The sequence below is a fragment of the Cebus imitator genome, unplaced genomic scaffold (assembly GCF_001604975.1).
Source record: "Cebus imitator isolate Cc_AM_T3 unplaced genomic scaffold, Cebus_imitator-1.0 Scaffold280, whole genome shotgun sequence".
NCBI classification, from domain to species: Eukaryota; Metazoa; Chordata; class Mammalia; order Primates; family Cebidae; genus Cebus; species Cebus imitator.
In genome coordinates, this window is record NW_016107595.1 from 3,453,125 (window position 1) to 3,469,823 (window position 16,699).

Below are 16,699 nucleotides of genomic sequence, written 5' to 3' on the forward strand. Positions count from 1 at the left end.
AAAAAAAAAAAAAAAGTAACAAGAGAAAAGCAACTCAGCACTACTAGGGGAACATTAATAGGCTGAACAGCTGACTTCTGACTCGAGACAATAGAAGCCAAAAGGGAGTTGAATGATGTTCAGAGTATCCAGAGAAGAAAACTGCCAACCCAGAATCCTATACCCAGCAAAAACCATCCTTCAGAAATGAAAGCAAAAAAGACATTTTCAGGTAAACAAGGCTCAAGGAATTCATTGCTTGCAGACCACATTGGTAGCTTAAGTATATGAGAAGAAATAAAAGGCACTGGAAATGGTAAATGTGTGGATTGATTGGAAAGACTTAATTAGTTCTGTAGTCTGGAAGCCATCCAAAGGCATAGAATGATCTGTTGGGTTTATAACATCCATAGATAAAATATATGTGATATTAGTACAAAAAATGGGGAATGACGTGGAGCAGTATTAGAGCAAAATTTCTGTTTCTTACTGGAATCAAGTTAGCATCAATCTTATATAGATTGTGATTAAGATGCTTACTGTAATCCCTAGAGCAGCTAAAAAAAAAATCTTTAAAATTTAGTTTTTTTAAAAATCAGATCATCAGAAGAATTAAAGTTGTACACTAAAAAATATTTAACACGAAAGGAGGCGGTTCCTTTATTCATGGAGAAATAACAAAACAAAAAAGAGGACATGTAGAAAACAACAAAATGTCAAATGCCCATCCAGCCATGTCAATAATGCAGTAAATGTGAAGGATATAAATACCCCAATCAAAAGGCAAGGACTGTCAGATAGTGTAAAGAAGCAAGATTCAGCTTAATTATATGTTTATAAGTGACAGCCCTAAGATTCAAGGAATAATACAAAAGGATGGAAAAAGAGATGTTGGTAACTATTTGAAAGCGCTGGAGTAACTACTAATAAGAGATAAAAGACACTTTAAGACAAAAAATATTACCAGAACCAAACGGTGACATTTCTTATTTATTTATTTATTTATTTTTAAAGATAGGGTTTCACCATGATGGCCAGGCTGGTCTTGAACTCCTGACCTCAGATGATCCACCCACCTCGGCCTCCCAAAGTGCTAGGATTACAGGCGTGAGCCACCGCGCCCGGCTATTTATTTATTTTTTAGACAGAGTCTCACTCTTTCATCCAGGCTGGAGTGCAGTGACCCCATCTCAGCTCACTGCAACCTCCACCTCCTGGCCTGGAGCGATTCTCCTGCCTCAGCTTCCTGAGTAGCTAGGACTACAGGTGCCTACCACTATATGCAACTGATTTTTTGTAATTTTAGTAGAGATGGGATTTCACCATGTTTCATGTTGGCCAGGCTGATCTCGAGCTCCTGACCTCAGATGATCTGCCTGCCTTGACCTTCCAAAGTGCTGGGATCTGTGCTGGGCTGCAACATTTTTTATGATAACTTCAGGAAGACATAACAGTCATAAATAGGTATGTACCTAACAGCTGAGCCCCAAAATACCTGAGACAGAGTTTTGTTCTTGTTGCCCAGGCTGGAGTGCGGTGGCACGGTCTCAGCTCTCTGCGGCCTTCACCTCCTGGGTTCAAGCATTTCTCCTGCCTCAGCCTCCTGAGTAGCTGGGGTTACAGGCTACTGTTATTAGCCACCATGCCTGGCTAATTTTTGTATTTTTAGTAGAGAGGGTTTTGCCATGTTCACCAGGCTGGTTATTATCTCCTGACCCCAAGTGATCTGCCCGTCTCAGCCTCTCAGAGTACTGGGATTACAGGTGTGAGCCATTGCACTCAGCCTTGGTTTTTCATTTCGTTGGAGGAGCATCGTACTTGGGAAAAGTGCAGCTCTTCTCCAGAGGTCCTGCACCTGAAGTGTAAGGACTAAGGGTCCCTCAGTCACCTCGGTCCTGCATGGGGTGAGGGAGTGAGGACTCTGTGAATGGCCACAACCTCACTGAGAATGTGTTTGTGCGTGACTTTTCTGAGGTGTCAACTCTCCCTGGGTTGTCAGTGGTCCAGGACTAGACCTGCTGTGTGCCAGGCACTGTGCTGGCCTCTGGTGGAGAGGTAATCAGGACTAGATCTGATTCATCCAGCTGTTTCTTGGAAGACCACGTCGTGAAGGAAAGTGCAGAGGTCTTGGAAAGAAGGACTCGTCATTGACGGTGTGGCTCACTGTCTCTGCATTTCCTTATTTTACCTGGGAGGAGACTGAGCCACGTCTTCTGTGGTCCATGGGTTGGGCAGACTTCAACACAGCCTAGATGGATGTCCGGCAGATGCCCTCCTGCTAGTGGTGTGTGGCATTCAGGCAGCTCTGTGTCTTCCTCCTCTCTCCCCACCTCCCCTTATACCGTGAGTGGCTTGTCTGCTCTGGGTTGGAGAAGCACTTGGATCAAAGTACTGCCCATGGTGTGGACAGTACAGGCTGGGATGTGTGTTCCTTGGCCACTTTGGGCTCAAGGTAGCATCTGTGCTGTTAGATTTGATGTTGGATTTAGTATTTTTGGCCTTCAGCTCTCTGGTCAAGCACTTTTGGCCAGTGACAGACTGTAAAATGCACTGGAAATGCAGTCTGTTTATGAGGCCTGCAAAGCCAGTCGCAGTTGTGGATGCTGCTGTCCTTGGTGACAATTAGAATCATTGCCCTTGTCTGTCTTTTTAGACTTTGGCAGTCACAAAGGAGACAGTGGGGCTGACACATCTGTGTCACTTCCCTGCCTAGGAAATGCACTGGCTGCTCATTTGATATTTATTTATTTATTTTTATTTATTTTATTTTTTTTAAAGCCTGCAGTACCCGATATTCCCAGGCAGTTTCCCATCCAAGTACTAAGCAGGCCCGACCCTGCTTAGCTTCCGAGATCAGACAAGATCGGGCGCGTTCAGGGTGGTGTGGCCGTAGACGATCATTTGATATTGAGACAGGTCAGGCCGGGCGCGGTGGCTCATGCCTGTAATCCCAGCACTTTGGGAGGCCGAGGCGGGTGGATCACGAGGTCAAGAGATCGAGACCATCCTGGTCAACACGGTGAAACCCCGTCTCTACTAAAACTACAAAAAATTAGCTGGGCATGGTGGCGCGTGCCTGTAATCCCAGCTACTCAGGAGGCTGCGGCGGGAGAATTGCCTGAACCCAGGAGGCGGAGGTTGCGGTGAGCTGAGATGGCGCCATTGCACTCCAGCCTGGGTAACAAGAGTGAAACTCCGTCTCAAAAAAAAAAAAAAAGACAGGTCACCACATCTACCCACTGTGGTGAACATGAGTGCCCATCATTAAAACGCATGTTAACGCACAAGCTTTCCAAAAGCAAAACAAATCAGAAAGTAATGTGATATTGCTTCCTCTCCTAGACATCCAGCCACCCAGTTATCCAGAATGTGGGATTGTGTGGATGGCTGTGTTTTGTTCTGTGACAAAATGGGGCCAGCTGGAAAAAAGGTGTGCTTACTGTTTCCAAGATGACTCTGAGGGTCGTGGATAGAGTCCTTGCTGTTTGGGCAGATGCTTTTTACAGGGAAGGGAGGAGAGAGTGAAGTCACCACCGGAATTGTGGCCCCCAAGGAGGTCACACTGGTGAGCATGAGGCTCTCCTGGTGTGCCTGAGACGACGAGTTGTGATTCACACATGCACCTGGGAGTCAAACCCTGACCTCATCACTGCCCAGGAATCCTACCACCCCCTCCAGAAGGGCCTTCATGCACCCCCAGCCCTTCCTGTTTTGGTGCTTCCCCACATGAGACTGGTCTTGCCTCTTTTCCGGTTTTCTGGGGATGCACTCCCATAGTCACCCTCTGGGTGTTTTGAGATTTGCCGCTGGGGTGTACTGGTGTGCCTCTGAGTGGTGTGCACCAGTGCTTCTCGCCTGTCAGACATCTCGCAGCCTCCAGTTTGGGGCTGGTGTGAGCACCATTGCTGTGCAGGTCCCTGCAGACGTCTCCAAGTGGGCATAGGTCAGCATTTCTCTTGGGAAACACTCGATTTGAACTGCAGGGTACAAATTCTCTGAATGGTTAGTGGTTTTAAAGAAACAACTGCTTTCCCCTCAAAATGGTCTGTGCTATTCACACTCAGGTGCAGCAGTCCAGCACGCCATCTTCATTTGGTGTTCCCTGTCTTTATGGTTTTAGCCACTGGGTCCTCAGAGAGGTCAGGGTCCAGGCCCTAACCTGTGTGTGTGGCTGTGCCTTAAGCCCTTCACCCTTGTCCCTCTGTGATAGAAGCACGAGGCCAGGCAGAAGAGCCCCTTGTGCTCATCACATAGCGGATGCTGGGACGGACAGTCGCTGCTGCCACAGAACGCCTATCATTGTTGTGTTGGCTGCCTGTTTACGGGTGGAGGGGATGTCTTCACAGCGGTGTGCAGAGCTGAGCCTCCACCCCTGCTCTCAGGACCATGCCTCGCCGCAGCTGTGCCTGACCCGTCGGCCGGCTGTCTGCAGGAATGCACGTCCTTGAGTGAGATGGACGATGGACGAATGTGGCCCAGCTGTCGACATGAGGGCCCAGGAAAGGGCTGGGTTCTCACAGCCCAGGGACATGGTTTGTGACCCTCGCACTGGCTGCCTCCTACAGCCCTCCTGACACGGATTGAACCCCTAAACCCCCCATCAGGGTGCCAGAGCTTTGGAAGTGCTGCAGAAAGAAGCCTTTTTCCTTCTGTGTGTCCACTGGCCTGTCCCAGTGCCAGTGGTGAGGCAAGGGGCTCCAGGGTCGGGGCACTCTGTGGACAGCTCTCTGGAGCCCCCTCCCCCGCTGCCCCGGCCCCTCCCCAGCACCTGTCGAGGGCTGGCTGCTGCCTTTGACTTGCTAATTCTCTGTCTGCTGCTGGGCAACTTCCAGAAGAGGCTGGTTGGCCCCAGGGAGCGCCTTCACCAGCTCCAACCAGAAATCCACAGCCTGTGGGCATTTCCTAACTCTTGGGAGCTGAGAGGTACGTTCTCTTGGGAATCTGTTTCTGTGCGCCCTTCCCTGCTTTAGTCACCGACCCTCCAAACCTCAGCGGCCACCGTCCGTCTCCTACTAGTTCTCTATGTCACCCCTTTCCTGCAGGCTCCTCATCCCATTTCTCTTTATTTGGGACTCTGTCTAATCCCTGAAATCGCTGAAATGTGAGGGGTTCACCTGTACTTCTAAGAATGATTAGATTATTTAGGGGCACCAGGATAACAGACTGCCCTGTTTCTAACTCCCCAAGTACTCAGCTCACACAAGGGCCATAGCGTGAGCCAGCCCCCTGTCAGGTCAAAGAGCATCGCTTCTAGTCTTCCTGAACTTCCAGCTTCTCCAAGGTGTTGCCAGCTCCCTCTTGCCTTTAGACGCCCTCCTCTGGTCATGGAGGGGACTTAGGATCCCTGACTATGGACAGTGCAGGCTCTCTGGGGATGTCATTGTCCTGCGGTGGCCACACTCTGTATGGACATTGAGGAGATCACCAGTAAATGCTTGGCCTTCTCTGTCCAAGCTCCTCTCACACATCTGGTCATTTGAGCAGATGTGCAGATTAGGCAGACCCCTTCCTTTTTAAATGACTTGCTTTCTGTTTTGCTGTTGTGGCTTCTTATATCTCCTCCCAGCATGTATTCCTGCCGTTGCCTTATTTGTCACTCACCGACAGGCTCCTCTTCCTGTAACTGATGCGCCAGCTGCTGTAGCGGGTTATTTAAATATCCCATCTACCTGACCAGTGCTCCGCTTTGCCTGCTGAAACGGAGTTCAGTTATGTTGCTTTTCAGTCTGCAGCCAGTTTCCCTGCCATGCTGCGAGCAGTTGCACCGTAACCAAACTGGAGGTTACGGGTCTGCTTCTGAATGCTCCCTAGACTGAGAGAGCTAGTCCTGTCCCTCATGGTCCCCTAACCTGGTGGAGTGGGGTGAAGGGCAATAGGGCCAGGCCTTGGGGGTCTCTGTGTGCAGAACACGTAGAAACAGGAGTGGATGCCCAGGAACTCGCAGGGGCATGTGTGATCCCGAGTGGGACAGGCAGGCGTCACACCCAGGAGTGCGGTATTCTCCCAGTTAGCAGAATGTGCCCTGGGAGAAAAGCAAAGCCTACCTGGTTAGAAGAGATCTTTTTGAGTTTTTTCTTCTCTTAAGATGAGCATATGAATTATAATTTGTAAGCCTGAGGGGGCAGCTGGTGGTATAAAAAGAACGTGGTATAAACAGCCCAGATCAGCCGTGTACCCAACCTGTGTGTGGCCTGGGACACTCCACCCCTCCTTTGTGAACACCTCTTGTCTCCTCTGTGAACCAAGGCTCCACCATAGTGTAAAGTCACAGTGCTGATGGGAAGAACCCCCAAGAGAGGAAGGCAGGGTAATGCCTGAAGCCAGGCTGGATCAGCTGCCTTTGGAGATGCTGAGCTCTCTGTGGTTGAGGCTCGGGCAGATGCCACCGTTCTCCCTGGAGGGTGGGAAACAAGGGAGGGGACGGACCTCTGATAGGTGGAGAGGTGGAAGACATAACACATGTTGCTATGCGCCTCCTTTGCTTGGGACTGGTGCCATAGGACTGCAGATTTTTAGAGCTTATATCTTTAAAAATAGTTGTGTTGTAATCAAATTGAAAAGCTTTGGGGGTTCATGGGACTGAGACCTGGTGCCATGCAGAATTCCTCAAGGCAGGGCCCTGATAGCTTTCATACAACAGAGCGTTCTAAAGAGAGCCATCAGCCCAGCCTCTAGGAGACTTGGCGTGTCTGCAGGCAGTGTGGGAAGAGTGGTCTGAGGGCACTCTTTAAGGGGACTGCGGCCCAGTAATCATGGTGCACTGGGTACAGGGCTCAGTCTGAAGGCACACGGTGGTAGGAGCAGAGGCCGGAAAGGTGGGCCAGACCAGATTGTTGGGTGCAGGAAGGGTGGAACATAGAGAGTTGGGACTGGGCCTTGGGTTCAGGACACCCTTCTGGAGAAGGCAGCTGAGCCTGGGTGGAACCCAGGAACTCTCAGGCACTTGGACAGAAGAGAGGCTGCCAGCTTGCTAGAAGGAAGGAGATGACAAAGTCCCGGAGAGCAGCACTCTGGGGGCACTGGGGCACGAGATTCAGGATAGCGTCCTCATGCTGAGATCCTCCTGGGTGACCTGGCCAGCCATGTTCCCGTGTTTGAGCCACAGCCATAGGGTGCCCAGGCTTCTCCCTGGGTGACTCCAGCTTTCTGTGACTTAGACCAACATAGGGGCTGTACAGTTGCCACATAAGACCATGAAGACCTTAAGGTGATCAAATTTTGTTGGCTGACAGTTAAATAGGTTTTATAAGCTATTATAGTGTATCTGTGTGTTGAATCCTATTAAACTTGGGTAGCAAAAAGAAAGTTATATGGGCCATGATGTGTCAGGAGGACAGGACTGGAAGCCCAGCCTCTGAACCACCGACAAGGCTGACAGACGGGAAATCCTCTTCCCGAAGCACTGGCACCTCCCCTTTTCCATCTCTGGGCCCCAGACAGTGGTTGGATTTGTGGGATATGTCTGTTGCCATTTACTGCGGTTAGCAAATTTGAAAATATTGGCCTGGTACAGTTGCTCACACCTGTAATCCCTGCACTTTGGGAAGCCAAAGTGGACAGATCACATGAGGCGAGGAGTTGGAGACCAGCCTGAGCAACATGGCAAAACCCCATTTGTACAAAAAAAATTAGCTGGGCCTGTAATTCTAGCTACTTGGGAGGCTGTGGCACAAGCATCACTTGAACCCGGCAGGCAGAGGTTGCAGTGAGTCGGGATCACGCTACTGCACTCCAGCCTGGGTGACGGAGCAAGACTCTGTCTCAAAAAATTAAAAAATTTGAAAAAAAGGAAACCAGGCGTGGTGGCTCACACCTGTAATCCCAGCACTTTGGAAGGCTGAGGCGGGCAGATCACAAGATCGAGACCAGCCTTACCAACATGGTGAAACCCAGTCTCTACTTAAAAATACAAAAATTAGCCGGGCGTGGTAGTACACACCTGTAATCCCAGCTGCTTGGGAGGCTGAAGCAGGAGAATTGCTTGAACCCGGGAGGCAGAGGTTGTGGTGAGTCAAGAGTGCGCCATTGCACTGAAACCTGGGTGACAGAGGAAGACTCCATCTCAAAAAAAAAAAGGAAAGGAGAAATTTCAGTCTAGGCAGCATAGCAAAACCCTGTCTCTACTAAAAATACAAAAAAAAAATTGCAGGTGGTGTTGTCACACGCCTGAAGTCCCAGCTATTCGGGAGGCTAAGGTAGGAGAATCACCTGGGCCTGGGAAGCAGAGGCTACAGTCACCTGAAATGGCACCACTGTGCTCCAGGCTGGACAACCCGAGTTGAGACCGTATCTCGAAAAAAAGAAAATATTTATTAATTCATTTAAATATGACTATAATAGACCTGTGGCATTGGTATAAATAACTTTTTATTAAAAATCTATTTTGCAAATCTCTTTAACACTCAGCTTACTAAGAAGGCAGCTGCTAGGTTCCCCTGGCTGTGTCTGCTTCCATCCTCTTGCGATTCATTGTGAGGGTTTGAAGCCTAGTGAAGAAAATCCAGCTAGCATGGAGAAGAGGTTAGAGAGTGGAGGAGCAGTTCTGTGGGCTTTTCAGATAATTGTGCATTGCTTCCTTTAATGAGAAACCAAAAATCCAGAGTGGCGGGCTGCTACTGGTGAGTTGGCCCTTAGACTCTGAAACCTCATCAGTGAGCTTTTTGTACGTGGTTACATTAAAATATGTGGGACTCTTTTGCACTTCAAACAGAAAAATCTTTTTCTGTTTGTTCGTTTGTTTAAGATGGAGTCTCTCTCTCTTGCCAGGCGGGAGTGCAGTGGCATGATCTTTGCCCACTGCAACCTCTGCCTCCCAAGTTCAAGCAATTCTCCTGCCTCAGCCACCTGATTGGCTGGGATTACAGGTGCACGCCACCACACCCAGCTAATTTTTGTATATTTAGTAGAGACGAGATTTCACCATGTTGGCCAGGATGGTCTCAATCTCTTGACCTTCTGATCCACCCAACTTGGCCTCCCAAAGTGCTGGGATTACAGGCATAAGCCACCGCTGCCAGCCAGAAAAGTCTGTTATTAAAATTAACATTAAATTTTGGAATAGTCTGAGATTCACAGAAGAGTTGCAAAGATCAGCCCTATAAACCCTGTCCCAGTTTCCACGTCACTAACAGACTAGGGGACATTTGTCCCAAGTAGTGAGCCAAGGTCCGTGTATTGTTATTAACCAAGTTTTTACTTTATTTTGATTTCCTCAGTTTTTTCCAGCTGTCCTTTTTCTGCCGCAGCCTCTTACATTGTATTTAGTCCTTGCTTCTCCTTAGACTCCTGGACTGTGACACTTTCTTGGACTTCCTTTGTTTTGGGTGACCTTGTCAGTTTTGAGGAGCAGTGCTCAGGTGTTCTTTAGAACACCCTGCATTGGGATTTGTCAGATGCTTTTCTCACAGGCAGGTGATGGATTTAGGGGAGGGTGACCACAGAGGGTGAAGTGCCCTTCTTGTCACATCATACCAAAGGTACTTCTGGTCCTGACTGATCATCTGGCTGAGATGCTACTTGTCAGATTTTTCTACTGTAAAGTTACTTCCCCCACCACCTTTTCCATACTGTCCTCTTTGCAAGGAAGTTACTATGTACAGCCCACTCTTTTTTAAATTTTTTATTTTTGAGATGGAGTCTCACCCTATCACTCAGGCTGGAGTGCAGTGGTACCATCTCGGCTCGCTGCAACCTCCGCCTCCTGGGTTCAAGCGATTCTCCTGACTCAGTGTCATCAGTAGCTAGGATTATAGGCGTGTGCAACCACGCTTGGCTAATTTTTGTGCTTTTAGTAGAGACCGGGTTTCACCAAGTTGGCCAGGCTGGTCTCAAACTCCTGGCCTCCAGTGATCCACCCACCTCGGCTCCCAAAGTGCTGGAATTTCAGGTGTGAGCCACTGTGCCCCACCACAGCCTACTCTTGAAGGATGGGAGCTCATGCTCACCTCTTCAAAGGTGAACTGTCTGGATAAATTGGGATTCTTCTGCCTGGAAGTTTATCTTTTCTTCCCCTGAATGACCTTTTACTCATGTATGAGTTTGTAATACCATTGAACGTTGGAAAATAGTAGTTTACTGAGTTACAGAGCTGTTTCAGATACACATATCATCATTTAGTGTCATAAAATCAGATTTGTCAATGTCACCATTGATCCGTTGGGAAGCTGTTAAGCTCACAGCATGTGGCAGATTCTAAGTTTTCTAAAATTCTGAGCGCTGATTATTGGAAGCTCGTACTTCATCACTGGTACAGACACCATCAGGTGCTTTCCACGAAACACGAGGCTTTGCATGAAGGGTCCCGCATGCCCCTTTCTTTATGGCGCCGTTCCACTGCAGTGTGCAACAGGAGGGCTTCATCCTGTCACACTTTGTCATGGGATACCTCAGAGACACTACTCAGAGGTTGAGGTTTAATTGCATTTCATGACTGCCCCCTGAAGTGAGTGGCGTCCCCTCCTGCAGATGAAGAAACCTGGCCTCATTGAGATTTGGTGAATGGACCAGGTCCCCTAACACCTGCAGAGGTGCATCCAGCTCTTCAGCGGTCCTCATTGGTGACTTGTGGCTGCTCTGCGCAGAGCAGCTGGAGCAGGTCTGATTGGGGTGTGGGTGCACCTAGCTGACCAGGAGGACAGATGGAAGGGACAGGTCTCCAGCCATTTGTGACGCGGATGTTTAAAAGAGGGGCAGGACGTTTCCAGGCACAGCAGGCGCTTTCCATTCATTGAGAAAGTGTGTGGTCGTCTGAGAAACAGTGCATGTTTCTTGTTCGTGGCTTTTATGAACACAGGTGACTTCTCTCTCCCTGTGTTTTGGTGAGGAAGCTGGCATCTCTCCCAGGAGATGCCTTTCAGTTCATTTGCTGTAGGGAGTCCTTCCTCCACCCTGCTTGATGAGTTCTCCGTGTTTCCTTCCTGGTGGAAGGTGGGCCTGGCATGGGTGCAGGGACCACAGTCAGGAGGGAACACTGATGTTGGTGCTGCAGTCAGTGGCCAGGGTTTCCCCTCCTCTCGGTCCTTTACTCTCCCCACATCAGGCCCTCAGGAGAGGCTGAGGTGAGGGGATCACTTGAGCCCAGGAGATGGAGGCTGTAGTAAGTCTTGATTGTACCACTGCATTCCAGCCTGGGTTGCAGAGTGAGACCCTGTCTCAAAATAAAATAAAATATGACCGAGCGCGGTGGCTCATGCCTTTATCCCAGCACTTTGGGAGGCCGAGGTGGATCACTTGAGCCCAGGAGTTCGAGACCAACCTGGCCAACATGGTGAAAACCTGTCTCTACTAAAAATACAGAAATTAGCTGGGTGTGGTTGTGCATACCTGTAATCCCAGCTACTCGGGAGGCTGAGGCAGGAGAATCTCTTGAACCCTGGAGGCGAAGTTTGCAGTGAGCTAAGATCGCGCCACTGCACTCCAGCCTGGGCAATAGAGGGAGACTGTCTCAAAATAAGATAAAGATATTTGGTGACCTGAATTAGCAGCTGTCAGAACTGCCGGTCACATGGGGCCCACCCTCTCCAACCTCAGACCTCCTCTTTTGGGTTCCCCCAGGGTCCTGACACAGTGAGGGGTCCACACAGGAGCTCAGGTGCCGTAGGAACGCAGGTTGTCTGCAGGTCCCAGTGTGTGACCTTAGGAGGTCATGTGGGCCTCCCTCATGACCATTCCCTGGACTGGGAACTGGGGGTGACGATGGAGCTGTGGAGAGGATTATTTGGAAAGGTGAATTTTGGTGGTTGGCCCAGGAATGGCCATCATAAAGGCCTAGCAGGTGTTTACATGGTTTTCCAAACCTGAAAAGTTAGCTTTTCAGTTCTTCGATTCTAGTCCTTTCTAATGCATGTGTCTTCCTGTATTTCTAAGCAGAGCTTGCTGGATTTGTTGTGGCCTCCCCAGTGGTGTCAGCTGCTGGCAAGGTCAGGCTACAGGGGCTTTCGTGAGTGGGTAGAGGCTGCTGGCCCAATGAGCATGGTACCAGGATCTCCTAGGCTTGTACCTACCACCTCAGCCAAGCCACTCTGCATGCCCCCGAGACTGGCCCCTGTCACAGCATCCTCTGGGCCTCCCTGGCTGGGCCCTTTGACTTCAGGGGCTGTTGCATTCCTAGATGGCATCCCGCCAGCACGGGCTGGCTGCCCCCTGGCTGTGCTGAAGCTGGGGGCGGGCGCTGCGTGGGGCTCCTCTGCTCTAGCTAGGGACCTGAGACCACTCCTTTTTGTACTGGTGAAAGGAGAGCGGGTGGGGATGGGCCCACAGGTCTGGGCCGGCCACACAGGCTCCCTCTCTTTTTCCTGAGCTCTTTAGCCGACGCTGTGGCAGGGCTCACCATAATGGAGTCCCAGAGCGGTCATTGGACCTGAAGTCTCCAGGAAGAAGGATGGCTGGGTTTCAAAAATCCCATCCCAGCTGCTCACCTCCACGGCCTCTGTGGCAGAGAAGCAGCATGTGTTCCATCTTCATGGGGGCCCCACAAAGCAGGCTCTGGGCTTTTCTCTCACATCCCAGCCAAGAGGAGCTCAAGTTACGAGGCAGGAGGAGTGTGAGGGATGCTAAGAAGGGAGTTGGGGGAACCGCAGATGGGCTGCAGCTAGTGAGAAGCAGGTGGGTTTCAGGGCATGGAGAGGGGGTGGCTCTCGGGAGGGCAGCAGACAGCCCTCAGGAGAGGCATTTCTTCAGTTTTGGGGCAAAGCCTATGTCTGGACAAGAGTGCCCTTCCTAATGAATTGAGCATCTCTGAGTGAACACTACCCCTTAGGACAGGAAGGAGAACTGTATGGGGTCCCTGTGAGCAGCCCCCACACCCAGGTTGCAGCGAATGCTCCCAGAACTGTATGTTGGCACACCCGCTACATGCGCCTGCCACGCAAGATACTGCCCAGACTGGCCTGGGCAACACAGTAAGACCCCACCTGTACAAAAATGAAAAATACAGTGAGCCATGATCATGCCACTGTGCTCCAGCCTAGGCAACAGAGTAAGAGACCCTGTCTCAATTGAAAAAAAATTAGCCAAGCATGGTGGTGCGTGCCTGTGGTCCCAGCAGCTTGGGAGGCCGAGGTGGAAGGATCACTGGAGCCCAGGAATTCCAGGCTACAATGAACTGTGATCACACCACAGCACTCCAGCCTGGGTGACAGAGTGAGACCCTGTCTCTAACAAAAGAAGTTGCTCAGTGGTAGGACTAACTTGGGGAACCGATGATAACTGTGTCCTTTTTCGATGACAACTGTGTCCTTTTTTTCCATCACAGGACTTCCAAGGAAGTGCTTTCTGGCTTGACTCACTTTATTCCAGGTGGTGCCTAAAGCTGAGGTGCCTCCGGGCCAGCAGAGTGTCTCCTCCTCTTCCCTGGGGCCCTCTTCACCCCTTGTCATTGTTGGCAGCTCTGCTTTCCCACCTGACCTTCCTAGAACTGTTCTCATCCCAAGTCTACACCTGCCCGGGGGCATCTCTGCAGGCTGCTGTTGTTCCCTCTGTTGGGGAGGAGCTTTAAGGTTCGGCGGGTAGTTACTTGGGTAAACCGTTCTCTTCCCCTTTCTCTTTCCCTGCTTTGTCCCAGGATAGCGTCTAGGGGAGGTCTAAGGGAGGAAGTGGAGTTACAGTGATATGGGTTAGTTCCCCAGGGGCCAGGCTGGGCTGTCGGCTCCATTAGCTTAGTGGTTTAAAGCAGCAAGGTATTGACGTTTTTCAGTCTGTCGGTTCTGCTAGTTGGTTGGTCCCACCCAGCTGGGCACTGCTGCTGGAGCTCTGTGGTCTTTGCAGTCCCACGTCAGCTGGACTGAGTGTCCCCAGTGGCTTCATCACTTACATGTGATGGCCAAAACAGCTGGGAGTGGCTGGACCAGTCTCCATGCCTGTCTCCATCTCCCCTGTAGTGTGGGCTAGCGTGGGCATCCAACCCCACGGTAGTTTGGGGCAGTCAGACCTCATCTCTCCTAGAGCAAGCATTCTGAGGGCCAGGCAGAAGCCACAAGGCTTCTGTGACCACACCCAAAAGTCTTATCATATCTCTACGTCTGCATTCTGTATTTTGGGATTTGAGCCATAAAACCAGCACAGGTCCAGTACTACAGGGGCTATGAATAGACCTAGCCAGAGCCTCCGGCCTCCTCAGGACTGCAGAGATGGGCAGGTGGGCCTTGCAGAGTCTAGTCCGGTGTACAGGGCTTTGTCAGCCGTGAGTATTAGGGCTCCTTCTTCATGTCCACAAAAGCCCTGGGACTCAAAGCATAGGAGTTTGGCTTCCAGGGTGTGTTGCTTTACAAAGACACATGATGACACACAATTCAGAAATCCTTGTGAGTTTCCCGTTCCTCCAGCAGCACAGCATTTCTGTGTGCACGAGGGAAGCAGCTGCCCACTGTGCAAGGGGGTTCATCAGTGCACAGGCGGCACTGGTCTGTCCTGAACTCAAAGCCCCAACCCTGGAAACTCCACCAAGGCAAGAGCAAGAGGTGGGCACTCCCCAGCCTTGCCAGGCCCCGAGCAGACCCAGTCTTTGCCCTTGGGGGTTGTGAATATTCAGATGTCCCATTTCAAGACCAGTTGACTGAGATTGTCTGCTCTGTACTGGGCTCCCACGCTCTCCTCAGAAAGCTTTCAGGTAAGGCAGATGTTTCAAGTTGACTTGTTGCTGTTGCTCCCATCTGGGAGCTGCAAGGCCAAGGTAGGGCGACTTGTTTGCTGCCCTTATCTTCCCAATGTGGGGGACCCTGGGAAGTACTTGCCTCTAAGGCCCTATAATCTGAAAGAAAAGCACTTCTGCACACTCCTAGCCCCCTGGAGGTTGCATCCTGTCACCGCGTCCATCTGGCCCAGGAGGTCGTGGTACTGCCGCTGTCTGGGTTTTTGGGGCTGCTGGATGTGAGCAGCTGGCTCTGAAGAGGCAGCATGTGATCTGACAGCAGGCCACTCCCACCCCACCAAATGACAGCCCTGGGGCAGCTCCTGGCCAACAATTCCGTCTCCTCTGAAGTGAGAATGGGACCAGGTGCGGGGACCAGGCTGGGGTCTGTCCTGGGGCTCTCTCCATCCTAGGGGCCTGCGGGGTACCTGTCAGTGCTTTCAGGAAGGTCACTGTTCCTGAGGCCCAAGCTGAGCACTTCTAGGTCAGCAAGTCTGCCTGATCCCCCTGCACCCAGCCCTGCATCTAAGGTGCCTGATTCTCCTCAGCACCGAAGTCTCACCTCAGGCAGCCCTGAGAGGCGGCGGGACAGGGATTCCTCTCCCCTGCCATGCAGGAGCCACGGACAGGGAAGTGTCACTTGCAAGAGGCAGAGCCAAGTGAGACGCAGCTGTCTTCTGACTCACTGGGTGAGGGCTCTCTCCACAGCCTGGCTTACCTGCAGGTGTTTCAAGTCCAAGTCTGGGCAGTGGTGGCCAGTGAGCTCCAGGCCACTTCCAGCTAAAGGAGCTACTCTGTGGGAGTGTGTGGGCTCGGGGTGCAGCACCCGCACACAGCGGGCTCAGCCAGCCTCTCCCCCATCCCCAGCCATGATGGACTTAGGAGGAGATTCCTGGCTCTGAGGACACAGGGGCTGGCCCCCTCTTTGGGGCTGTGGTGTCACCCCAGGGGTGGACACCTCCTTGCCCTTTGTTCATCAGGTCACCCTGGGAACACCCTGTCCCTGGTTGGGAGCCGATGCTGTGCTGCGGATTGGGGCCATAGGTCCCTGGCTGCTGTGCCGGTGCCACACCCCCTGAAGGAGGTCATGATGGCCCCCAGCTCAGGGTTCGGGATCCTGCTTGTCAGACAGGTGCTGACATGTCACCCTGCAAGGCGAGGGTTGGGGGTGTTGCGCAGGGAGCCAGAGGCACTTAGAAGGGCTTGCTAGGCTGACAGTGGGTGGGCCAGTCACTGGGCTGGGTGCGGCTAAGGAAAGAGACCCACCAACCAGCCCTTCTTGGGAAGTGAGGGGGTTTCTGCTCAGATCTGTACTCTGCTGAGGGGAACCCTGAGTTCTGCCATGACCTTCATCTCGGGGAAGCGGGACAGGGGCGGCTTCCTGGGGCATGTTGGAGAGATGTTCTGCAAACGGAACAGTGTATGTGGAGGCATGGCAGGCCGTGGCTGTGGGCCAGGTCCCAGGAGGGCGGGGGATGTGAACTGCTTGGTTCATGTTGTGTAGGGCTTAGTGAGCCCAAGATGAGTCTTTGCACAAGGGACAAGTGGTCTGGTAGGGCTGGTGTTGGATCTAGCAGAGCCCTTATCCCACCTTTGCACACAGCCGGCAGCCCACCCTGCTAGGCCTGAAAGAGGAGAGGAGGAAAGGTTCTAGAGGGAAATGGTTGTCTGGCTGGAGAAGGCGTTGCTGGGCCCTGCCTCCTCCAGTCAGCCTGGAGGAAGATTACTTGGCCCGAGGCCTCATCAGGCTGCAGGTCATGGTCATCCCCAACTTCCCTAGTGTGTGCAAGACTTGGGGGATCTTGCTGAAATGCAGACTTTGATCAAGCAGGTCTGGGGCAAGGAGGACATGCTGCATTTATACAAGCTCTGGAGAAGCTGCTCTGCTGCTGTGGCAGTGACAGCAGTGGTCTGACATTCACAGGTCCAGCCCCGAGCACAGCTATGGCCTCGCCCGCCAGCGGCCCCTCCTGTCTTGTTTTTGTGTCTGTCCATCCTGGTAGACTGAACCCTAAGGACAGAACCTAACTTTATTCAGAGGTTCCCCCCACTGCCTGCTGCAGCACGTTTTTCTACTTTTTTTTTTTTTTTTTT

At 51.5% G+C, this 16,699-nt stretch overlaps 1 protein-coding gene and 1 pseudogene across 12 annotated transcripts in view; one reads left to right on the forward strand and one right to left on the reverse strand.

The window, feature by feature from the left end:
- GATAD2A (GATA zinc finger domain containing 2A) overlaps positions 1-16,699 on the forward strand; it is a 125,018-nt gene that overhangs the window by 87,335 nt on the left and 20,984 nt on the right. The gene's annotated exons all lie outside the window — the stretch shown is intronic.
- LOC119467346 lies at positions 2,756-2,874 on the reverse strand (annotated as a pseudogene).